At 44.4% G+C, this 13,426-nt stretch overlaps 1 long non-coding RNA gene across 5 annotated transcripts; it reads left to right on the forward strand.

Annotated features, from left to right (window-relative positions):
• Positions 1–4,959: 4,959 nt before the first annotated feature.
• On the forward strand, positions 4,960–10,773 carry LOC111763295 (uncharacterized). 5 transcript variants are annotated; one of them, XR_009182399.1, is made up of 4 exons: positions 4,960–5,764; positions 6,170–8,532; positions 9,719–10,011; positions 10,572–10,773. It is a non-coding gene; the product is annotated as an uncharacterized lncRNA (long non-coding RNA). The 5 variants fall into 5 exon arrangements; XR_009182400.1 differs by having other exon boundaries at positions 7,325–8,532; XR_002796184.3 differs by having other exon boundaries at positions 4,968–8,172; positions 8,297–8,532.
• The last annotated feature ends 2,653 nt before the right edge of the window (positions 10,774–13,426 follow it).

Genomic DNA, 13,426 nt, shown 5'->3' on the forward strand with positions numbered 1-13,426 from the left:
AAGGAGAGCCCTTAAATCATGCTAAAGAGTTAGAACTTCATTTTGAGAACAATGGGGCGCCAGTAAAGGTATAACGCAAGCAATTCTTGGTGCCTCATGGAACCAGTCTCTACACAGAGTTCCATTCAAGTGTGCAGAATCCAGAAGTCAAAGGTAACAAAAAAAGGAACTCTAATGACAAAATTCCACTGCTGATGGCAGAGAAAGGGGTAGAAAGCTTAGCAGTCCTACCTGCCTGCTGCTAGAAATGTGTCGTCCATTTCCAATGCCCAAATGAGATCAGTTAGCTCAAACCCAGGAAGAGAAAATGTCAGGGGTGGGGGGCTGTCCGGACTAGGACTTCTGTTGGGGCTGGCTGGAGGAGCCCTACCTCTGCAGGTTTACTCTGGGGGGCCTCAGGGCCAGCTTCAAGTTTCATCTCTTGTGTCTCCCAAGGTAACACATATGACAAATATAACAGCTTTGCTGTAGAGCTACAGGGACTAAGCCCCTATGTGTCTGGGGATATCTTTTACCAAGAAGCTCATAAAATCCTTAGGAACTTGATGCTAATGGGTATCCTCCACCTTTATGTCCAGAGTGATGTCTTCTCTAATTAGGTTTTCTTTCAATTTGGGGGTCCTGTGAAAATGGGAACCCTTTAGTCTATAAATCAGTCATAGTCTCTGCTCAGAGGCATCCTTCAATCTGATGAAAGAGACGCACCTATGCCCAATAGGAGCCATTAGTCTGGTAGAGAAGACCTTAGGCTTGCCAGGGGGTAGGGTGGAGTGGGGGGATTTCCCAGTAAGTTAGGAGACCAACCCTTACTCTCAGGAGTCCCTATTTTGATGGGTGAGTTAGGAGAAATACCTCTTACCCTGCAAGAGGAAACATGATCTTCAGATTGACCCCTTAATAGTGGTAGGGACAGTACCTCCACCTTCAGCAACAACGCCACAGGAAGTGGAAGAAATTTCCCAAGGCATTTATAAGGGGGCCCTAAAAACTTTCCCATGGGAGGTTTCCTATGGCTTGGGGAAAATGCCATTCTTCATGAAGCTAGTAATATTTCCTCAGATATTGCAAGGCAAGTCCTACAGCTTTCTTGAAACTGAGTCAGTCCTTATTTCCTTGAGTACTGAGCTCTTGATCCCAGTGGTACCCTGTGAGCCAGTCTCTGGGTATCCCAATGAGGCTTACCTATCCATTCACCAGGATAATGGACTTCCTAGAGGCTTTTGGCAGTGTCTTTATGGTGGTGTCAAGTGTCTAATCGAAGAGTCAGGTCTGCACTTTCTAGGAGAAGAACTTCTTTTCATCTGGACCAGATGGTGGGAAGATGATGTCTTCTCTCGTATTTCCATTTTCCTTTACTCCTTGATGCTGAGAAAAATCCTGGGTATTGGATATAGACAGATTGAGGTTTAGATCCTGACTCTGCTACTCCCTAGCCATCACCTTTCCTATGTGCTTGCCCCCTTACTTCTACAAATGTTGACAGATACCTGTTCTGTGCCAAGCATTGTCTAAGTGCTGGGCATTGAGGGCAGAGGAAAACCACACAATTTCTGCCTAGAGGGGGAAGACAGTTATTAAGTGAATGATCCTGTAAGTAGGTGTAAAATCATTTTCAGGTACTTCAAGGAGAGGGATAGAATCTTAAGAAAAATTACCAGGGAAACTTATCTATACAGATGTCAAGGAAGGCAAACCCTTAGGAAGAAGTCTTTGACATACTATCTGGAGGATAAGAAGGAGTTGAGAAGGTGGAGTGGGTACCCAAGGAACAGTACATGAAAGTTCCTTCCACAGGAAGGCAAGCGTGACCAGACCAGCCAGAATGACTAGGAAGTAGACGGGGAGGAGGACAAAGGTGAAAACGAGGCAGAAGAAGCATCTAAAGATCAAGCCATGTGAGACCTTGTAGGCCATGTGAAGTACTTTGGTCTATCTGAAGAGCAATGGGAATCTGTTCAAGTGATTTTTTTCAAAGATGGTGAAGTTTGAGAGGGTTGAAGGTGGGGACATGATCAGATTTGTATTTTGAAAAGATCATTTTGGCTTCTATTTGGAAAACCAGTTGGAGGGACCAGAGCAGATAGGAGAGACTCAGTGCTATTGCAGCAGGCTAGACAAGAACTGATGGTAACTTGGTTAAGGCTGGGAAAAGGAGATAGAGAGTAGAGGAGTGGATAAATTTGAGAGATATTTAGGAAGTGAAATAAATAGGACTTGGAGGTGGTTTGATATGAGACAATAGTGTAAGATAATGAAGTCAAGACAGACTTCAGGTTTGCGCACCTATGAAGTGGGGACAGTTCTGGGATGTCACTAGCACAGGAAATGGCAAAAGAGGATCAGACTTGGAGAAGAGGTTGGGGAAGAGGTTGAAGCCATCTGTTTTGAACTTAAGTTTGAGATGCATTTCAGATATCTGAGTTGAGGATAGATATAATGAGTTGAAGCTCAGAGAAGATTGAGCTTGAGATTTTTCACAGGTCATTATTATTAGAGCAATGGTGATGGGCACGACTGGGGAAAGAGTATGGGGTGAAAATAAAAGAAGGCCTTAAGGAATCCCAACATCTAATATGATCTTTGGTAAATCCAAGGCTCTTGGAGAGTTATTTTGATGGTTAAATGAAATACCATATGCCCAGTGCCTGGCATGTAGTGGGCACTCAAACTTTTAATTATTCTGTTCCCTTAATTTTATTTTTCTGTCTTTTCTGGCTCTATGTATTGTGGCTGGAGACTCAGGCCTAATTCTTCCAATTTAGGGTGACCCCTGGGGTATCTGGTACCTGCACAAGGCAAAACAACAGAACTACAACAAAACCAGATCTCCTTCAAGATCCACCCTGGAGAGTTTATTTCCTGAGAGTTCTCTGAAACTGAACTGAGGTTATTTTGAGCCTTTGTTCATTCAGCCAATGACCAACATTTAGAGAGCCCATTTTCCTAGCACAAATAGTATGAATCTTAGAATAATAGCCATGCCACCTTACATTTCTAGAACAATTTGTATGTTTTCAGAGAATTTTTGCAATGATTATCTCGTTGTTGATCACTGGATTTTTTATTATGAAATGCATTCGTGTGTTTTATTTACCTGGAATCCCTTTCCCACTGCTAAAACTACAGCATTTTGACAAACAAGCATATGGGTGGCATACAAATTCACTCTACTCTTATTCTCCAGTTTTCCTTTCTCTTCCCATCTTATTTTTAAATCATGAGTTTTATCTCCTTGGCCATATTCCTACACATATTTTAGTTATTCTCAAAATCATGATTCTGTTTTTTTCTCTTTGTTTTTGGCACTTGCGCTCTTTATCTCCTTCCACCAATACCAAGGGTTCTGGTCCCTGAAGCCCTCTGTTCTGGAATACTCAGGGACTTACGTTTTTGGCTCCTCTCCCCTTTACCCTTCTCTTAGGCAGGTACTGTTTATTCCGCACTGAATCTTCATATTAGCTTTAACTAGTAATAGAAAACTCATGCAAGACAATGTTGTGATCATGCAGCCTCATCCAGATTCTTCCTTTGCCCCTGGTTTCTTAACGATTCTCTTCTGCTTCTCAGGCTCAAATTACTCCATTTTTTTCCTGCATAATACTTTACTGATTCTTCTTTTTGTAGATTTGGTCTTTATCTTCTGCTATCTTTATTCATAGCAAGCACCTACTATGAACCAGGCTTTATGTTGCACTCTGGGGATTCAAGGACACATGCCCTGGTCCTTGACTTTGAGGAGCTCACAGTCTACAGCAGTGAGTTTCCCTGGCGGTACATTTAAATCATTTGAGGAGCTTTAAAAAATACTAATCTGAAGTGCTACCCCTGGAGATACTGTTTTCACTGGTCTTGAGTGGGAAGCAGGCAATGGTATTTTAAAAAAGAGATTCTAAAGTGCAGCCGGGGATGAGAACTACTTGCTGGTCTAGTGCATAAGACAGATGTGTAAACAGATGATTTTTAATACATTTTAAGACAGAGGCAAGCACAAGGGACAGGAGGAGAACCAAAGAGAGGCTCCTCATTCAGCCTGGGAAGAGAGAAAGCAGGGACTGCTACCCAAAGTGGGTGACTCTTGCTGCCTCATCCTATTCTAGAAAACCTTCACACAGCCTTTCTTTCCTGTCAACTTTCCAATAGGATAGGAGAAAGGAAAGCTTTTCCTAAAGTAGAGTTTTCTTCTCTCTTCTTAAGGGATATGATAATGGTTATGAGCTTGGTCTTGGGAGTCAAATAGAACTGGATTCAAATCTCAGCTCTGCCACTTACTAGCCTCAGACAAGTCACTTAAGCTCTTTCGATGCTCCCTGCTCTCATCAGTAAAGTTTGTGTGTGTGTGTGTGTCTGTCTCTCTCTCACATACACACACTGCTACATGGACACTTGGAGGACTCACACAAGCACTGACCAGCTCAGCGTTTCTTCCACAGCAGCAGGTACTCAGTGGCCTCCTGTGTTTGTCCTGTCTAATGGACAGGCTTCCTTGCCCATCTTCATGCAGGTGCCAAAGGCCAGTGTCTGAACCTCATCCCAAGGCACCTTCTCCCTTCCAGGTTAGTTCTTTTCACCTCTCCAATTGTTCTGCATCTTTTGCACCTCCAGAATTCCTGCCAAAGCCCCTCCCTGGCCCATTGTCTGATGCAAAGCCGATTGCTGATTGGAATAGATTGACTCTCTCGCACAACTTCCTGCTGGCCCAGCTATGATTTCTCTTATCATGACCAAGTGGTTTGCTGCCATCCAGCATGGCACCCACAGCCTGCGTGCAGGGTGCACCCCTGTTGTGCCAGCACTGTCACAGGAGCCTTGCCGGATGCTTGTGGTGGCAGTTTAGCCACATCAGAGGGCTCCAGCTGGGCAGAGCTGCCCCCTGTCCTTTCTAAACCTATTTCATCAGCTAGCCTGCTCTTTTTCCTAGGGAAACTCAAAGTTTGCTAGGTCTTGAGGTAGCTCTGAGAACTTGATAGGCAGATCCTAAGTTCCCTGGGACACTTTTTCCATTGCATGCTTAGTTGATTCTGAAATTATGTTAGCTGCGAAAGCACATTTTTCCCCATAGCCTGCCCCTCACGCTCTTTAAACCTTTCCTTATTCCTGAAAGAGAGCTAAGAAAGCTGCACTGCTGCCCATACTTTCGCCTTGGGCACTACCTTTATCTCCTATTTTTATCACCATTTTTCTCCTACAGCTTCTCCGCAGCCCTCTGACCTCCTTAGGTTCCTGAGGAATGTCTCTGTGCCTGAGCCCTGACCTCCTGCCGCCTCCTGTCCCTCTCTTAATTACCAGGGTTCTGTTTATGTTGACTTCTCTCTTTGGTTCTTGGATTTTTAAAAAAGTGATTTATTTCTTTTTTCTAAATATGTTTCTTAAAAAAAAATTTTTTTATTATGCTTTTTAAAAAAAATTTCTCTCCCTTTCTCCCCCACCCTCCAGTTGTCTGCTCTCTCTGTGTCCATTTGCTGCATGTTCTTCTGTGACCACTGCTATCCTTATCAGCAGCACCAGGAATCTGTGTCTCTTTTTGTTGCATCATCTTGTTGTGTCAGCTCTCCGTGTGTGTGGCACCATTCCTGGGCGGGCTGCACTTTCTTTCGCGCTGGGCGGGCGGCTCTCCTTATGGGTCACTCTCCTTGCATGTGGGGCTCCCCTACGTGGGGGGCACCCCTGCATGGCACGGCACTCCTTGCGCGAATCAGCACTGCGCATGGGCCAGCTCCACACGGGTCAAGGAGGCCCTGGGTTTGAACCACGGACCTCCCATGTGGTAGGTGGATGCCCTATCCATTGGGCCAAATCTGCTTCCCTAAGTGATTTCTTCTTTACCATTTTTCTCCCCATTTTCTTTATTTACTTCTGCAAATGGAATGATCTATTTTCCTCTTTACAACTTTTGGCTTTTATTCTTTCCTGTGAAAGCCTCTCTCATATTGTACTTTCAGATGGCCCAACTCCGTTTGGCTTATGAAAGGTGAACAAGACTCCTTTTCCCTGGGTTGCCATTGCTGGACTGGTGATTTCCTTCTGATATGACAGTATTTTGTGCATGCCCATGCTCTGTCTCCTTGGGAGACTACATCCCACCCTTGCTTTGCTGCGATCCATGGACTTCTTAAAACATGGCTGGCCTATCCCTCGGGGTAGCAACTAATGTTCCTGTTTTATAAATTAGGCAAATGAGACTTATCCAGGAGGAAACTGAGGTCTGGGATGTGCAACGAACTCTCCACGCTCATGCAGCTAGGAAGGGAAGAACTGGGAAGAGAGTGCTTGCCCTGGAATCCCAGTCCACCGCTGGCCCTGTGCTCCGCTCTGGAAGTGACCAGCAGGCAGTCAGTGCAGGCGTGAGCTCTAGACCCTGCTCTCTGGTTGTTATCATAAAACCCCTGTTGGTGTGAGCCTGCTGGTCTGCTGGGTTCAAGTTTCAGAATGGCAGGTGAACCACCACATTTCCATTTATTTTTAGAGTGTCAGCCACAGGGACTCTGAGAACAAGATTCAGCAACAACTTTCCAGTGGTTTTCTGGTTTAGATGTATCTTCAGTTAAACTTTGTATTCTCTTTGTATGAGAAAATTCAGCTGTCAGGCCAGGCTCCATCATCCTACTCAACTTCAACCTTTGTGCTTCCTGCACAAGTGAGATCAGGTAATGTGTGCACACGTGTGTGTGTTCACAAACATGTGTGCTCAAGGGTTGGGATTTGCTACTGCTTAAGCTAAGACAAAAATGGGGAGATCTCTACTGTTGGGCAGGAGGCAGCATTTCTTTTCTCCTTCTCACCTTTCCTTAGGAATTCTTCTCAAACTTTTCTCGCCCTGATGGAATGACGGAGTAGTGTTCGAGTAGGTGTGGGATCTTCCCCCTTCCATTCTATGTCCCTTCCCAGCAAGAGGAGTGCTTAGACTGGCTGCACAGAGGCTGACATTAACTGGGTTCACCTTTGAGTCGTGGGCTCCTGAGCCCTGAATTGGGAACCAGGCCAGGGGCTTCCTTTCTTTCTTCCTTGTCTCAGGCTTAGTGATTTCGCCTTTTTTATTGCCTCAGTGTAAAGCTCCTTGGTCCAGACTTAGGGCCGACCTTCTAGACGGCTTGCGTCCTAGTCTGTAGAGCCGAGCTTCCTCTGTAGGCCTCGTCACATCCCTGCAGGCAAGCTTTGGGGGGGAGGGAGATGCTCTAATACCTAGATTTGGGGTGGAAGTTCGAAGTCCCAAGTATACCCCAGGTCTACTCTGAATTCTCCAACACAAATTACAGGAAGATTTGTAATTTGAGGATTAGAATGTGTCCTAGTAGATTAGTAAAATTGGTATTGGTTTCCCATTTAGCCCGTGGTCCTTGTGTGTCTACGCCATTGATCGGAACTTGCAAAAGAGGAGCTGAGCATGCTACCAGGGGCCCCACACATCTATCATCAGGTGAAAGGCAAGATAAAAAGCCACAAAGCATAAGCCGTCTGAGTAAGTCCAAAGGTAAACTCATTACGTTCAGAAACGCAAGGTATGCTTAGAACCACCACCACTGCCACCACAATGCGAGTTATCTGATCACGAATGGAATTCATGATACCAGCGCTGTAGAATGCAGACGCTGAGAGAAACCTGAAGAGACAAAGGACCTGGCATGGACTCAGCCCCTACTGTGTGCTGGGAGCTGTTTTAAACACCTTACATGCATTTTGTCAATTGATCTTCACAACAAACGAACAGCCTTGCAAGACAGGTATTATTGCCACTCACTCAAGGCTCAGAGAGGACAAGGCATTTACCCAATGGCACATCATGACACAGCAGCAGGTATGGGTTGAGAGCCCAGGTCTCCCAAGTCCCATTTCAGGTGCTTTCCTTCATATTCTGGTTTACCCAATCTGATGGACAGATCTGCACATGGCCCCTGAGGGAGTAAGATTCTTCTTCCCAGGAGGGGTTGACGTGGGATGACAGCCCTGTCCCTCAGGGCCCCTGCTGGCTGCAGTACCCTGGCAGGATGGACCTGTGGGTGTGACTCTGTGTAGCTGTTCCTTTCTTAGGTACACAGAGGAGAAGTTTCCTGCTTGGGGATAAAGTTCAAAGAACAGCCTTACCCAGAAGGTGCAGCAGGGTGCTGCAGTGCTGGCCAGCTGCCAGCTGTGAATAACTAACCAGAACGCCTGGAATATGGCATGATAAGAGCCAAGGTAGGGCAAGGACCCAAGTTCAAGTACCTTTCCTCTGGCATTAGGCTGCACCCGCCATGCCCCTGCTACCATGAAGAGGGTGCAGCGGGGAGTCAGGATGTGTTATTTTTCCTTTCCTTTCCAGGTGGGGTTTGAGATTCATGTTTCACCAGTCCTACATTCTTGGGGGTTTCCTGAGACCGCACAAATCAAATATGGGTCTAATGAGCACGTACCCCAGGCTGAGGCCCTGAAGTTGGGAAGATTCTGACAGTCCTGCTCATCATTTAAGACTTGACTCCGGTGTTTCCTTCTTCCAGCTTTGCATTGGGCCATCGCTCTGTCTGAAGCACCCTCCCTGTTCCTCAGTTCTTCCTCAAGGTAGATCTTAAATGCTGCCTAATGTAGTAGCTAATACTGCAGACACATATACTAATGCTTGTCTACATGCCAGGCACAGTTCCAAGGATTTGATGTATGTTCATTCATTTAATCCTCTCAACAATCCTACTGTGTAGATACCACTATTCTCCCCATTTCCCCAATGAGGAAACCAAGGCACAGAGAGTAACTTGCCCAAGGTTACATTGTTAGTAAATGGCACAACTGGAACTTGCACCCAAATCTACTTCCAAATACTGAAGTTGGCAGCATGCTGTTGGATTCAAATTCTGGTCCCACCACTTAAAGTTGCATGGGCTCGGGAGGTGACTTAATCTTTTGGAACCTCAATTCTCTCACCTCTAGAAGGGAAAATAAATCCAACATCATATAGTTGTTCATGAGGTTTAAAAGAGATAAACAATAGTGTCAATCATTTGTAAATGAATAGTAAATATTAGTTAACTTCACATCCCCTCTTCCAACTTTGGAATCAATGGGTTATATAAATACAAAACGTTTAGCACAGAGTAGGATGTCAGAGCTAGAAAGACCCGTAGCAATACCTAGTCCAATGTATTGACTGAAGTTCAAGGAAGTTAAGTCACTTAGTCAAGACCACACAGTAACTTGGTGACTGACAGAGACTGAGATCTAATATCTGTTCTCCCCTTCTTCCTTTGTAATAGAACCCCTGGTTTTTAGCTGGACTCATGGCTCCCCACCACCCCTCTGCAAAAGATATTTCCCAGCTTTTCTTAGAGCTAAGTTGGCCATTTGACTATGTTCTGGCCATGAGCATTGAGATGTCAGTGGAAAAATCATGTAATATTTTCAAAAAGTCTCCTTAAAAGGGAGGAAGCTACTCCTTCTATCTTTATATTTCTGCTTGGAACTCACATCTGGTAACGAGAATGCTAGTTCCAAGAGTAATGTGAGGATAAGTCACACTGTGCAAATGAGGACTCCACACCACCCTAAGTTACCTGACTCTGGACTTATTTGACATAAGACAGAAATAAGCTCATCTTGTTTAAGCCACTGTTATTTTGGGTTTCTTGTTGCTTGCAGTATAACCAAATCCTAACTCACAACAAATATGGACTAGAACCAAAGTCAATAAATGTCTGTTGAATTGATAGTGGGTCTCTTTAGAGGCCTGGCCTGTCTTTCTCTATCTATGCAGGTATTGGTGAAGAAACCTGGAGTTTTCACTGTGAAACATCTTGAAGCACTGAAATGAAATCTCATGTCTATGGGTGTGGGCAGACTCACCCTTGGAAAACTGGGCTGTGGTCGGAGGACGGACTTCAGGCCTAGGTGGTTCTGGGCTCTATCAGCCTTTTCTTTCCAGCAAACTTGTAGGCAGAGCCATCCTTTGGCTCCAAACTGGGCGTCTGTACCAGGTTCCCTCCTACTCCCTACGCCCACCCTGAGCTCTAAGCTGTGGATTGAAGAAGACTGACAAAGTCTGGAAGGGTCAGTGATGTGAATGGATTACTTTTTTTTTTTTTTTTATTATTCTTACTGTACTACTGAAATGTTTTGAAATTGATGGTTTCCTTTTTCTTAAAAAATTTGTTCCTACTTTTGCCTTTTTCCCTTTACTATTTTGAATTAATTTTTTATTGTGAAATATTTCAGAGATCAGTCAAGAATAGAAAAGAGCATAATGATTCCCTAGTTACCCACCATTAAGCTTTATCAAATCTTATCATTTAAGAAAATAAACATGACAAATGTAAGCTCCCTGTTGGTCCCCCTCCCATCCACTCTTCTCCTTCCTCCTAGGAGGTAACTATTACCATGAATCCAGTGTTTATCATTCCTATGCATGGTTTCATACTTTCCTTCATTGTTTATGTATCCATTAATACAATATAGCATTATCCAGTAGGGTTTAAAATTTTATATGTAAATTGTAGTATACTCACGTATCATTGAGTATTCCATTGTATAAATGTACCACAATGTCTTTGCCCAATTTCCTGTTGATTACTATTTAGGTTATTTCTTCTCCTTTTAAATTATCCAAGCAGGGAAGCAGACATAGCTCAACTGATAGAGCATCTGCCGAACATATAGGAGTCCCAGAGTTCGATATCCAGGGCCTCCTGGTCCATGTGGTGAGCTGACACAGGAAGATGATGCAACAAAAAGAGACACAGATTCCCAGTGCCACTGACAAGAATACAAGCAGACACAGAAGAACATACAGTGAATGGACACAGAGAGCAGACAATGGGGGGGGGGGAGGGGGAGGGGAAGGGGAAGGGGAGAGAAATAAATAAAAAATAAATCTTAAAAAAAAATTACCTAAGCAATGTTATGATGAATTCTTTGTACATATCTCCTGGGACACAGGAACTTCTTTAAGGCAAAGGTCATCAAATTACAACCTGTAGGTCAAACATGGCTGCTACCTGTTATTGTAGGGGGTCATGAATTAAGACTGGTTTTTACAATTTTTATTGTTCTTTTTTTTACATTTTTAAGGATTAAAAAATAATACAATGGGGAGGCAGGGCAAGATGGCATCTGAGTGAGTGCACCTCATAATCTCTCCTGCAAAGAAGTGGCTGAGTAGGGTTGGAGTCCTGCTGGACTGGTCTGTTTTGGGTGTTTGCAGGGCAGGAGGTGTCTGGACGTTGATTTGGTGGGACAGTAACAGAGGAGATTCTTGCAAGAGGTAGAATTTTGGGTCTCTTGCATGGAGGTCAGAGGTTGTGGGTGGGACCCTTCCCTCCTGGGGCTGGCGGCCAGGCTGCTGTGATTCCTGAAGGCTTTGTTGTGCTGGGGTGTTCCCAAGCCCTGAGCGGGCTGTTTTGGGGGCTTGTAGGGCAGGAGGTGTCTGGAAGTCGATTTGGTGAGACAGTGACGGAGGAGATTCTTGTGAGAGGTGGAATTTTGGGTCTCTGACATGGAGGTCAGAGGTTGTGGGTGGAGCCACTCCCCTAGGGCTGGCAGCCCGGCTGCGGTGATCCCTGGGATCTTTGTTGTGCTGCAGTGTTCCCAAAACCTGAGCGATGTTTCAGGGGCTTGCATGGCAGGAGGTGTCTGGATGTCGAATAGGTGAGACAGTGACAGAGGAGATTCTTGTGAGAGGTGGAATTTTGGGTTTCTGACATGGAGGTCAGACGTTGTGGGCAGGACCCCTCTCCCTAGGGCTGGTGGCCCAGCCATGGCGATCCCTGAAGGCTTTATTGTGCTGTGGTGTTTGCAGGCCCCGTATTAACCGGATGCATGGTTCCCAGGTCTGTGTCCCGTAAACCCTGGTGGCCCATGCTCCAGAGACTCACACACCTTGAGTCTGCAATATCACAGACTTCCCATCCCTGAATCCACCACGCCCTGAGGTCTGTCTGAGGTCCTTGATTACTTAGCCCTCCACGTTTTGTGGTGTTGTTGTTGTCTTTCTCTCTCCTTGAGCTTGGAGGATTGTACCAGCTGACTTGGGGAGAGTCTGGGAAGAAGGGAGAGGTGAATCTGCTGAGAAAGCCCAATTTACCTAAATGTCCTGGGATAGGAAACTTGGTCTGGGAGAAGGTGGAGTCAGAAAATCAATTAGACCTCCCCTAGTACACCTAAGGGGAGGGACTGTAGGAAGTGCTATCCAAGCTTCCAATAGCATATTTGGGGTTTCTGGTGAGGTGGAGGTGCTCTCATACTGGAAATAAAGAGTCATAGTCTTCTGTGTTGAGTTGGTTCAACAAGGACCTACTTGAATCTCCTACCGGACCTCTCAGGCAGCTTTCCTGCTGCCCTGGGAGAGATAAAAGTGAGGAAGGGAGAAAGGGGGAAGGTAAGTTCCCTAAGTGTATTATTTAACTGCATAGAGGATTCCTAGTTTGAAACTTTGGTTCTATTTTTGTTGCTGTTGTTGTTGTTGTCATGGTTGCTAATATTGCATTGTCTCCTGGTCTTTTCTCCTGTTTTATCCCCCAAGGTCCTTTTTCATTTATTTAGTTTTTTTTCCTCTTTTTCTTGCTTGTTTCCCCCCTTTGTCTTTGCCCCCCCCTTTTCTCTTCTCTCTTTCTTTTCTTTTCTCTCTTTTTCTTCTTTTTCATTTTATTTTCTTTATATGATAGGTGCTGCAGGGAGCGCTTCACATTTGCTGTGTTTCCTCATCCTTCATTTCCTCTTTTCTGTGTGTATTGATTTTGGCCACCTACGCTATTCCCTTTCCCCTACATCTTTCTATCCTCCATCATCTACTGTTTCTCTCACATTCCACTTCCCTTTCTTTGGCCCCCAAATTGTCTGACTTTTTATTTCTAATACCTCTGTTCTCTTTTCTGTCTTTTATACACTCTTCTTTTCTCTTTCCCTCTCTCATGAAAACACTGGCCTTTTAATTCATACTATATTCCTCCCCATATTCAGTTGACGGTCTAATTATAGGTACTCTCCTTACTGCTATAACTACACAACTTACATGAGTCTAATATCCATTCTCCTAGATCTCACATTGTTGCTCTGTTAACATTTATTACCAATACTATTTTATACATTTTCTTTTCTTACTCATTTTGCTTTCCCTGGCCCTAATATTTTCCTTCAAAGTGAACTTAGCCAGCAACAAGAAAATAGAGTAAGAAGAACAAAGTGGCAAAGAGAAGATGTAACACTTATGCACGAACAACAACTAATTAATCCCCAAGACTAGACAAAGAAGCTACGGAACTGATTAAACCTGTCAAGATAAAATGATGACCAGACAGCAACAAAAAACTACAAACCAAACCAATAATCAGGAAAACATGGCCGAATCCAATGAACAAACTAAAAACCAGGAAGAGAAGCAGAACATTGGGCAAGTAATTAAAGATCTCAAAACATATATTAGAGACCAATTTAATGAAGCAAAGGAAGAGATTAACAATATGAAGAAAAC

This window comes from Dasypus novemcinctus, chromosome 21 (assembly GCF_030445035.2).
Source record: "Dasypus novemcinctus isolate mDasNov1 chromosome 21, mDasNov1.1.hap2, whole genome shotgun sequence".
In the NCBI taxonomy this organism is placed as follows: Eukaryota; Metazoa; Chordata; class Mammalia; order Cingulata; family Dasypodidae; genus Dasypus; species Dasypus novemcinctus.